Here is an 11,691-nt window from a genome sequence, read left to right on the forward strand (position 1 = left end):
ATAAAAAATGTTGGATTTTGTTATTACGTTTTTCAATTTTCTTTTTGAACTCACTAATAATACATTTTTGTTTTAATAAATTTTTTACTAAATACATATTTACCTAGTACATTTTTTACTAAAATTATGTTTATTCCCGACCTTGTCAAACAACGCCCAGTCAAATCTCTAAGAACTTCAGAACTATTTGTGCTATTGAAAACTATTATAATTACTATTTTAACTCTTGAAAACTCGAAGGTATTAATTTAGCCGCTGATACTAAAATTCGTTTACAAATTTTAATTATTCCGTTTGGCAGAAATGTTCGGAAAATGATTTTCTCGCATGACTTCAGCATTAGCCATTGTTACAAATAAAACTGTAGACTGTTCTGTTTCAACTTATACTGCACATTCAATTATTTTTTACTAGCTCAAAGATCACAAAGCTATCTGAAACCCCGTGTTTGCTTTGTTTATGTTTGTGCTTTTAAAACGCGTTTCTATAGAGTAAAACAATTTTAAATCAATGGTAATTTAAATAAATAAAAATAATAAACTAAAAATTAAAATCAATAGATAAAATTTCTTTTTCGTGCAAATCCATAAAAAGTTTGATATTAAAATTATATTTGATTTTAAAATTATATTATACGATTATATTATAAAATTATATTATAATATTCTTCCGAATTTAAAAATAAATTAATGTCCATAACTTTCAAAATTAAAAATAATTAAATAAATAACAATTTTGCAAAAACATTAAAGAACATAAGAATATTATTCAATAAAATTTTAGGTTAGTTTGAGTTTTCAATTTCCTAGAAATGTACTTTTAAATCGTTACTTTTTTTGTTTAGTACATGTACTTTTACTTGTACTTTTCACTCGTTACTTTTTAAAATAAAAACTTTTTGCTGGTTAGTTTTTTTAAAAATACTTGTACTTTTACTCGCTACTTTTTAAAAGTAATGTTGCCATATATGCTCAAGATTTATGCCTGAAATTCCTTGTTACCAAATTTACACGTAAAAGAATATTAATTGCATTCTTCTTTATGAAAAAAACCAATGTAAAATAATAATTTTTCATAGTCTCTCTGATGAGACTTACTATTTCGCACCTCCGCCTCCTATCTGGGAGAATAACACTAAGACTAAAACTAAAAATGAGAGAAAAAGCAAAGAAAGAAAAAAAAAGATTCGATTTTTTAAAATTATTTTGCGCCTTGTTCGCCTGATAAAACTAATTAAATATAATTTATTCGTATCAGAATTAAACAAACAGGAAGCAAAATATTGTACTTTCAGCCAATTAAATCTTGATAAACCAAAAATTTTATTCAAATATAATAATTTCAATAAAAATAAATATTCACAATACTATATTTTTAATAATATGATTTAAAATTATTCACAAAATTTCTAATGTTTGAGAATCCCTAACTTGAAAACTCAAAATGTTCATTATTATCAATTAGGAATCTCTGGAAACATTACTTTTTTATGGCAGGAACACACAAACGCATTAGTAATCCTACATTTTCATCATTCAATTCCAAAAACGAATCCATTTTAATGACAGACATAAAATTAGCACTTACAAACTGCACAACTTTCTCCTGGAAAACACTATCATTATGGCGATTCGCTAAAAATAACAGGAAACAGGCGTTGTTTATGTTAAGATAACTCAGCAGTTCAGCTCTGCAATCTTCCAGAAGGGACATAACTTCGTATTTATCAGCAGCGTAGTACAGCTGCACAAGTTCATCAAAATTGCACTTTTCCATTCTACCCGAGTACAAAAACTTGACCAGTCTCTTCATTGTAGCTAGCGTAATGTCCGAAATATCAACTGCATTGGTAGAAGCTTCCCTGGAATCATGTTCGAACGTTTTCTGAAACACCGGAGAACAAGCTTGTAAAATAATCTTGTGTGCTTTGATGCTCGCGCCACCCGTGCCCACCAGTTCTACGTCTGTGTTGTAGGATTGTTCCAGAATTTTCGTTAAATCCGAAGAAAGATTATTCATTCTAGTCTCACGATAAACGCACGACTCCATTAAAAGATCAGTAGTCGATGACCTTGCAGTGCAATTGATCGTGATAGGATATTCTGCATTCGATGGCAAAATCAAAATGCCTCCAAACAAATCGATTTGAACTTTACCTCTTAGGAAATCTTTTGATTCTTTGATGATACTCTTTAAGTGGGAATTATGCTTGTCATATATGATGAGTACACAACTTCCATTTCCAAGGGGTTCCAGATTATAGAAATTAAGAAGTATTGAGTGAAAACTGCTAACACTTACTTCAAGGTAAGATGCTCCTTCACCTCCAATATTAAAGTCAGGGCTTCGCAGAATGATGGTTTTTTTTAAATCTGACTCGTCGAGTATCCATTCAAAATACAAGAATAGGTTCGAATACACAATGAAAAGATTTTTATCTTGCACAACACGAAGCATTGCTAAGCTGGAAATTATACAAGACTTGAGCTTTCTCAGCAGCAGCAATGATTTATTTCTTTTTAAATGATAAGGATTATCTTATCGTTTCCTGTCACATCACGCATGCGCAATCGAATCTAGACTTTCTAAGTTTCAGTCTAGATTTCTTTCTCACCTGCTTAGTGTTGCGTTAAGACACATCTTTTGTATTCTAAATTTTGAATGCTTTAAATTATTATTTTTTTTAATTTTAATTGGCAAAAGCTGGGCGCAATCGAATCTAGACTTTCTAAGTTTCAGTTTAGATTTCTTTCTCACCTGCTTAGTGTTGCGTTAAGAGGCATCTTCTGTATTCTAAATTTTAAATGCTTTCAATTATTATTTTTTTATTTTAATTGACAAAAGCTGGGTACTTGGGCCGCGCAGAATACCCATATCCCATTCATCGTGAAATTATTACAGACAAGTTTTAAAAAAATAAACAGTGTGTATTCAGGAATCTCTGGGGTGACTGATATTAATTGTAAATTATTAATAAATTGTGCTTGTTATATATAAGAGTGTTAATTCCTAAAACCTCCATGCTGTGGAACAGCACACTGGCGACGAGTTGGTGAATTATTTTACATAAATGCAAAATATCATCACTTGAAAAAGTTTCGCTTCAGAACGAAACTAATTTGGATTAGGGTTTCAAGTACTTGATTTTCAGAAGCGCAATTGGATAGTAGATATCATCCACTATCTCGAGACGGAAACAAAACAACGTATTAAACTAGATTATGATTTGGTTCTGCCGATCGGACTGTGTAGAGATCAGGGAACTGGCCTTGCATCCGAGAGGTTCTGGGTTCGAATTCTGGGCAAGGCATGGATGTTCTTTCATTCTCTGTACTGTCGGAGCAGTTTTAGCGCACCTAACATGGTAACCCTGAAAGAGCGGCCAACAAATATGCCCTGTAAATTCCTGAATTGACGAAACGTTAACACGGGTGGGCATTGGAAATAATAATAGAGCCGTGATGGTTCAAGGGATAGAGCGTTCACCTTCCAATGAGGTAAACTGGGTTCAATTCCCAGCCATAGCTGGTAGATACGAATTCAGCAACCTGCTTGCACCAACCACAGTGCTGACGCAAAATATCCTCAGTGGTAGACGGATCATGGGTTAGAGTCCCCTTGCCACCAGGCTAACTGTGGGAGTTTTTCGTGGTTTCCCTCTCCATATAAAGCAAATGTGGGTTACTTCTGGTGCTTATGTAAATGTGGGTGCTTATGTAAAATTATATACAAAGCAGTTTATATTAAGAAAGCTTTATAAACCCGATAAATCCTGAAAATCTGTTTAATAATTAAGAAATTATTAAAAGAGTTGTACATAGTTATATTTTTATAGTTGTTTTCAATTTAATTATTTAATTTCAATTTATTGAAGAAAAAAAATGTTCAGCTAAGTATCCACAAGATATTTTTTTATAGTTTCACACGATATTTTTTGATGAAGAAAACCTTTTTTGTAAACTTAATCGTCAAAAACTAAGTTTATTTCTTGTCCGCAACCTGCTTTGAGGTAAAATATATTAAACCTTCGCACTTATTTACACTGTTTACATGACGCTGCCTTGTGTGCACATGTAGAATTTCAATTCACGCACAAAAAATAGGCTTAGGTTTAAGGTTACTCGTCATGTGTCTGTTGCTAAATGCACTTGAAACATTCTTCCACTTTAAAAACACTCAATGACTGTGACATCATCTGATGAGTTTTCCAAAATTTAATGACTTAGTCAAATAAATCAACGGTGAATTGTTAAATAATATTAAAATAAGACTTTTCGCTTAGAAACCTAATTTTTTTAAATAAAAAATGTCACTCAGAACAGTTATCTACTTAGCTTATTATTTATACTTTGAGAGACAGTTCACAAATGAAAGTGAGATCAAGGATTTCTGAAATTGTGACAGTTTTTGACAAAAAGAAAGCGTAACAGTGACATATATTACATAACTTAATCGGGAAAAACAAAACATTTGAAGTCATCAGGTGAGGCGTTTTTATTTATTTTCATTTTATGTTTATTTTAAAATGTAATTGATGCTGTTATCCTCGGATTTATTTTGTATTTTTTTTTCTTTTTAAATTTTGCATTCTATTATCGAAAAAAATAGGCATCAATTTAAGTTTAAATTGTTCAGAGTAAAAAATTAAAATGATGCTTTCTTGGGTGATTTTACTCTTAAAAGCGTTTGCAAAGTATTTCGAACCATATTAACACTAGAATGACCATTACGGTCATTTTGACCACTGTCAGGATTCTGAATCCACTCCTGAGCATCTGAGTGACCTGAAGGTCAGTGAGTGAGGGACTCGAGAAGTGTTGTTCCCCTATTCCTGGGTGAGAAATGAGATTCATTATGAACCTGATGCTGATAGAGTGTAGATGAAGCAAAATGGAGCAATGGGACTCCAGAAATAAAAGCTGGATTTGTTTTTAAGTTACTTAAATATTTGTAAATATTAAGTAGGGGAACCCGCCCACTTAAGGAGTATTGCTTATATTTCCGAATAATATTGAACAACAATCAATATTTCTCCATGTTTCTATTGTTTTATCATCTAATTAAACAATGCAAAAATAGTAAACAAAAACAAAAAAAGAATAGTTTAACTCAAAAAAACTGAAATTTAAAAAAACATGTTTTTCAGCTCTTTTCAAAATGTGTCGGGTGTCCCCGCACAGTTACAAAAATTATGTTTTTTGACTGTNCCCCGCAGAAGATGGTGAGAATATGTTTTAAATATTGTTTTTCTCTTGTCAATTTTCTAGGCCTCCTCCTCATTGCCTCACCTCATTTTCAATACCTCCTGGTAAATATACTAGATTCGTGTTATTAATAATAGCTAATATCGTATTAAATAAAATTCTATTTTTTTTAAATTTAATGGTTATTGATTGTCTTCTCTAGTTTCTTAGACACATTGCTTCAATCCTAATCTGACCGAACTCGGGTTTTGTTTAATATAAATTTTATCTATTGGATATATTTATATTATCCCTTAAATAGTCACGACAAGGAGCAAGTACTTTTTGCTTTCACCTTTCAGTTGCGCTTCGGCGATTTATTTTTTATTTCCACTCAGATGAATTAGTTGGAGCCCCTAGCGGGGCTGATGCTAAGATAACCAACACATATAAGTAATGAGTAAGTACTTTTTGATCTATGAAAGACTTTTTGAATGCCTGAACAGTAGAAAAACCAATTAATTTCGATAATATATTATACCACTTTTTCCATAAAACCACTTTTTGTATCATTTCAGTTTATAAATTCGGGACAAAACGGGTTATTTTCATGACTACTGTATTCAACATATTTTCAAAACTATTGTTTATCATGTTACTAGCTGCATAAATACTTGAAACTTTGAAAATAATCTTTTTTCAATATAACAATTAATGTCCGATGGCCCATTGACTTGAAAAAATATTCTATACATATGAAATTGACAGTGGGCGGGGGTACCCGACATTAATCCAGAATATAAAATAAATATATAATGATATAAGTCCTCTTCAGAATTTTGAGTGTCGCAAAAGACGATCCGCAAATAAAACCGTTCCACAAAAAAATGATTGTCACAACCGCAATAAGAAAATGGGAATATATTTGTTTTTTAAATAAAATATCATCATAAAAATCAGAATTGCATGTAATCGTGTTTACCTGTAACCATATTTTGAATACATGTAATCCTGATAATCTGTAATCGTTGCTTGTCGTGGCTAAGAAGAGATGAAAAATATAATTTTCAGTTAATTTTTTGTAAATGTTTATTATTTTTTACTAATAGTCGAAAAAAATTTGAACTGTTACGAATACAAATTAAAAAATGAACTTTTATTCAACAAAATAAAAAAAATTTGAGCGAAATCTGTCGAATAATTGAACTTCCTGGAAATCAAACTTAAAAATACAACTTTTTCGAAATTCGATTTTACAGGAACTGTTTGATCGACTTCAGTCAAATTTTGTATTCTTTCAATTCAAAATTGCATTCCTTAAAAATTATGTAAAAAAATGTATGCCTCACACTTCAAAACTTTTTATTGATTATTATTAAATAAAATAACAAAAAAAAATTATAAATATTTACGAAAAGGTATATTTTATATAAATTATCTTTGGATAAACAAGTTTTATAATTGTGAGCAAAAATTTTTAATTCGCTTAAAAAATTCTCGAAATATGGTGAAATACGCAAAAAGTAACATTTAGGTGTCCAAATTTTGCACCGTTCTCTTGATCAAAATATTGGAACCATGTTTTCCAAATTATAGCCACTTCCTAGATGTGATCGTTCAGAAATCCAAATCAGACGAAAAAAGCTAAAACACCACCAGCACTAATACTTAGCATATTCGAAATCCCCTCCCGAACCTCTAAGATTGACTCCTAAAAATTTTTTTCTATACTAATAACAAAAACAAATAATATAATTGCAAATAAATAAAACCTCACTTAAAAATTTACTGCATAAAAAAGCTGTGAGCCACCATGTATCAAATAGTGAAGAGAAATTTTCTAAATGAAACCACCTATAAGAGGATAACTTACGATTACGAAATAGGGAAGTTCTCTCTTGATGATTTGTTTGTATTTACTTAGAAATACAAACAATAAAAATGTTCGTGTAGCTATTGAAGGAAACTTCATAGTCTACTGTACAATAAGTTTACTTGTGAGCCTAAATGTAAATTCTGTCGTCCCCCATTCGGCATTACAACATCTTTTGTAACTGTTCTTATCTTATCTGACTTCTGCGAGTGACACTTCAGTGTTCACCAGAAGCCTTTAAATACATAGTTTTGGACTTCAAATCCTTCGTAAACATTCTATTTCTTCGTAAGTTTATATACATGATAAATTTTATGTTTTTAAAATAGTGGTAGGTATGTGTACAGTTAACAGGAATAGGTATTTTAAGAAGTTATTTTTGAAAATCAATTAAATTTCAATAACAGAATGTCAATTGTCTTTTTACTTATGTGCTACTCAAAATTATTTAATTTACGTAATAGCAAAATTGGCATGTGCATGCATTCTCTGCTCTAAATAATTTACAGACTTTTTATTTTATTTTAGCGGCATGAATTGAACAAATCGTTCTTTGACATTGAAGGCGCCGGTGTGCAAGTATTGCTTATTTTGCGTTACTTCGCGAGCACCTTGTAGCCAGAGTCACGAAGGCGAGGAACTGTGGCAGTGTCATAGATACCCATTCATAGGGCGGGCCACATTCGCAAATCACCCATACACACTGAGAGAAACATCCTTGACCTTAGCGGGGTTCGTATCCGCATTCACGCACGCTAACCATTCGGCCAGCTGGTTGGCTTATTTTACAGACTCAAGGCACTTAGTTGAAATTTTTAACAAATATAGTAAAAAATAATGCCATAGTTATTAACCACGTCAATCTTCAAGAGAAGTAGTAACGCCTACTTCTCTTAAAGATTGATCTGATCGAACTGGGCGTATTGTGAAAGATAAAGCCTTGTTTCTACTCAAAACTTTACTTGAAAGTGCAAAAGTAACTTATGAAAATAATAATCCAGTGTAAAATGGAGCGAAAAGTGAAAACAACTATAATTTTCCTTCATTTATAAAATCTACAAGATATTTAGGCAAGAGCGATATTGTGAAATAAAATTTTACAGAAACACCGGCAACCGTACCGGTAGAAGCAACGTTAATGAATTAGTGTCTGTACCCCTTTTTTTAAGACCGGAATAGCCTGGTAGGTAGGACATTGAACTCGAGTTGAGAAAGGGGGTTCGAATCCCACAGGCCGAAGAATCTACGTATATTAAATGGTAACTGATGCACGTTAAATCTGTTGGAGTCTCTAAGTCCTAAAAGTCCTTAGAACAAATCAAAACCTCTGGGGGTACTGAATTGAAGATTGGTAGTTCTCTAATTCAAAATAACGTACTAGAGATGGATGGATAGACTATGATTGGGTACTCCCTTTAAAACGGCATGTGACATGTGTGTGGCTGATATCATATTCCTGGCTATAAATGGCGCCATTCACAGGAAACAAGAGACGCACCCACCGCCTTATAAATTTGTTTGATTTGAAACATTCTTGCTGGTATTATTGGCAAGTAGCATTTGTAACAACAACTCTTTTAAACTTAATATAGATCTGGGCACCGTGGGTCATACAGTGGCTTTCATCCCCTCCGTTGTAAATATAATTCTCTCCTATTTACGCCTTTTATTTAACATAAATGTATTATTTGTTTAATTGCATCCTTGATTATTTATAGTTTTAAGCATCTGGCAATTTTTTTTCATGTTCAGTTAGTTTCTGGTTCACATGAATTCGCGTCTGTTTTTATAAGTAAGAAATAAACCTAATCTTTCTTTGGAAAGGCAATAGAATGTGTCATTCAATAGGTTATGTGGCCAAAATGATGAATGAATCACAAAATTCAGATGAAAAGGAAGCTTCTTTCTATTGTTAGAGACAAATTGCAATAGAATTAATAAAAAAATCCTGTTTATCATAAACGCACCAAACACATTGACATCAGGTTCCATTTTATCCGTGAGAGATATCGGAATAAAACTGTGAAAATTGCATATACCAACGGTAATAAACAGCTAGCTGATATGTTCACCTTTTCCTAGAGTCAGTTAACTAGATAGAAATTTGATAAACTCTCATAAACTGTCTTGCTAGATTATAATATTTTTTAATTGCTTCACTTTCTTGACAAGTAAGTATTGGAAGGAGTGATGAAATATAGTTCTCTGCTGTCTACGTCGTTCATTTAATCGATTATTATGATTAGTTTGATTGCATTTGCGATTATTTTAGTTTTAAGCATCTGGCACTTTCCTTTCATGTTTAGTTTGTTTTTGGTTCTACAAGGTTTCCAGGGCCCTACTCAGCCTAATTGGGACCCGGGGCAAAATTCCCTTTGCTTCACTGCTTCAGTATTGAAGAAACGAACTTTATGGAGGTATTTAAAATCTTCACCTCATTATAAATAACAAGAAAATGGACTAGACCCTAAAATAGCTATAAAGTCCCCCCCCCCTCCAATGGCCAGACGAATTAGCGTTCTGTCCATTTTATTATTTCCCTAACAACAAATGTAAATAATGCCGAATTCAGTTTTATGATTGTTAACTTTGTCATCCAGCTGCGAAAAATGCATATCCTTCCTGACATTAGGGCGGAATTCAGCTAAATTTTTGCAATTACAATGGCTCAATTAAGCCAATCAGAAGCCTGTATTTTTCGCAAACATATCGCATTTTGCGATTTGTAAAAATACAGGTTTTTGATTGGCCAAATTCCTTCATTGTAATTGCAAAAATTTTGCTGAATTCCACCTTAGAAAGCCATGGATTTACGAAAGATGAATTGTGTTTGTACGAAACATTAATGAGAAAGCTGAAATAAACCTGAGGGATCTTTCACTGTACTGATATTTTGCTTTAAAAAATTTCATTAAAGAGGGAAACGTAAAATAAACTTTCTATTCGATTTGGGGCCCTGGGGAAACTGCCCCGTATGCCCCCCCCCTGGCTTACTCAGGCTGTGATGCCTTCGTGTCTGTTTTTGTTAATAAGAAATAAACTTTACTAGTGGGCTGCGCCCCCTGCTCGCTAACGCTCGCCAACCCCGAAAATTGCTACGCAATCTTATATGGTTTGCTTCGCTAACCAAGCTCGCTTCGCTCGCTACTAACTTAGGTACATTACAAATGCACAAAATTCTAAGAATTCAAAACAATCATTCAAATCCATATAACAACTTTTCGTAAAAAAAAATTACATCTTTTTAGTAAATACAAAGTCATTAAAATAAATTTGAATTCAAATAAAGACTCATTAACTGAGACTCATTTTTCAATTAATAACTAATAACAATAATAAAACAATAAATCAAAAATCGTCAAATAAATTCGTAATATATAAATTCGTGAAAAAAAGCGCTTTCGACAAAATACTAAAATAGAGATCTATCGACAAAGACTACTCATTTCTGCCTAGCTTAATAGTATGAGATTGCCGCAGCTGAATAGTTATTTCAGTTTCCGTTTTTAAAAGCGCCATAAGTTGAGCCATCTCGGCTAGATTTGGCATGTGAAATTTTTAGCGGCAATCATTGGTCGATTTTCCAGCGCTGCCATTCGGAGAGTTGTAATGAGGCTTTTTTTTGTCGCCGTGTAAGAGAAATATATATATAGATCTTTCTTTGGAAAGATCACAGATAGATGCCATTGAATGGTGAACATTGATGAAGCAATGAGGTAAGATTGATGAGGTAGCTGAACATGAAGAAAATCACCTTCATGTGTAGGAAATAATTTAAATTAAAAAGAAAAAGGCATGCTACCTCAGTAATGTTCTAAAATCAGTTTGGAATGCTTATGGTAGTGGTTGGAAGTAGAGCACTACAAGTAGTGAAACTACTGTAGTCGGTACTTTTTTCGTAGTTTGTAGTTCAGTGTTCTACTTTATTTCTTTAAATTAATGTAGTGAGTAGTGCGATACAAAAAAAAGTATTTTATAGGGATTGCTGGCTACTTTTATCGTTAGTTTAGAAAAAAAACATAGTTTCAACGTAACAAATTTTTTGAATTTGATGTGTTCAATTCTTCGCTGGTCCGTCAATGAATGTAGTAAAAATTACCCTGCGGCTGCTGCTAAACGTTACCAGAAATTGAGCATTAAAAATCACGCATAACTAATATTTATACCTGCCATTATGAAAAATAGATAATTAACAACTTTGGTCACTCTTCCACGTGTGAATACACACTCATGATGTTATTTCAATGAAATGGAGCATATTTTCGATGTACTTATTTTTTTAGAGGAATTAAGGAGCATTAAAGACTTACAAAATTGCAAATACTAGATTATTCCTAACATTTCTTAAATTAAATATTCGATGTCGAGAAAGGCATAAAAAGTGGAAGGTTCGAAGAACTAATTCGGAAAAAAAAATAGATTAACATAAATAAAAACTTTTGAATAATTCCTTATGTTTATATAAGCCAATTTTTTATTAAAAACAATTTTGAACAAGGGTACAAATCAAGTTCCCAAGCAAAGTTAGTCTCCTAAAAGAAGTTAAATTATTCCTAACATTTCTTAGATTAAATATTCGATGTCGAGAAAGGCATAAAAAGTGGAAGGTTCGAAGAACTAATTCGGAAAAAAAAA

The sequence above is a fragment of the Parasteatoda tepidariorum genome, chromosome 10, assembly GCF_043381705.1.
Source record: "Parasteatoda tepidariorum isolate YZ-2023 chromosome 10, CAS_Ptep_4.0, whole genome shotgun sequence".
Taxonomy (NCBI): domain Eukaryota; kingdom Metazoa; phylum Arthropoda; class Arachnida; order Araneae; family Theridiidae; genus Parasteatoda; species Parasteatoda tepidariorum.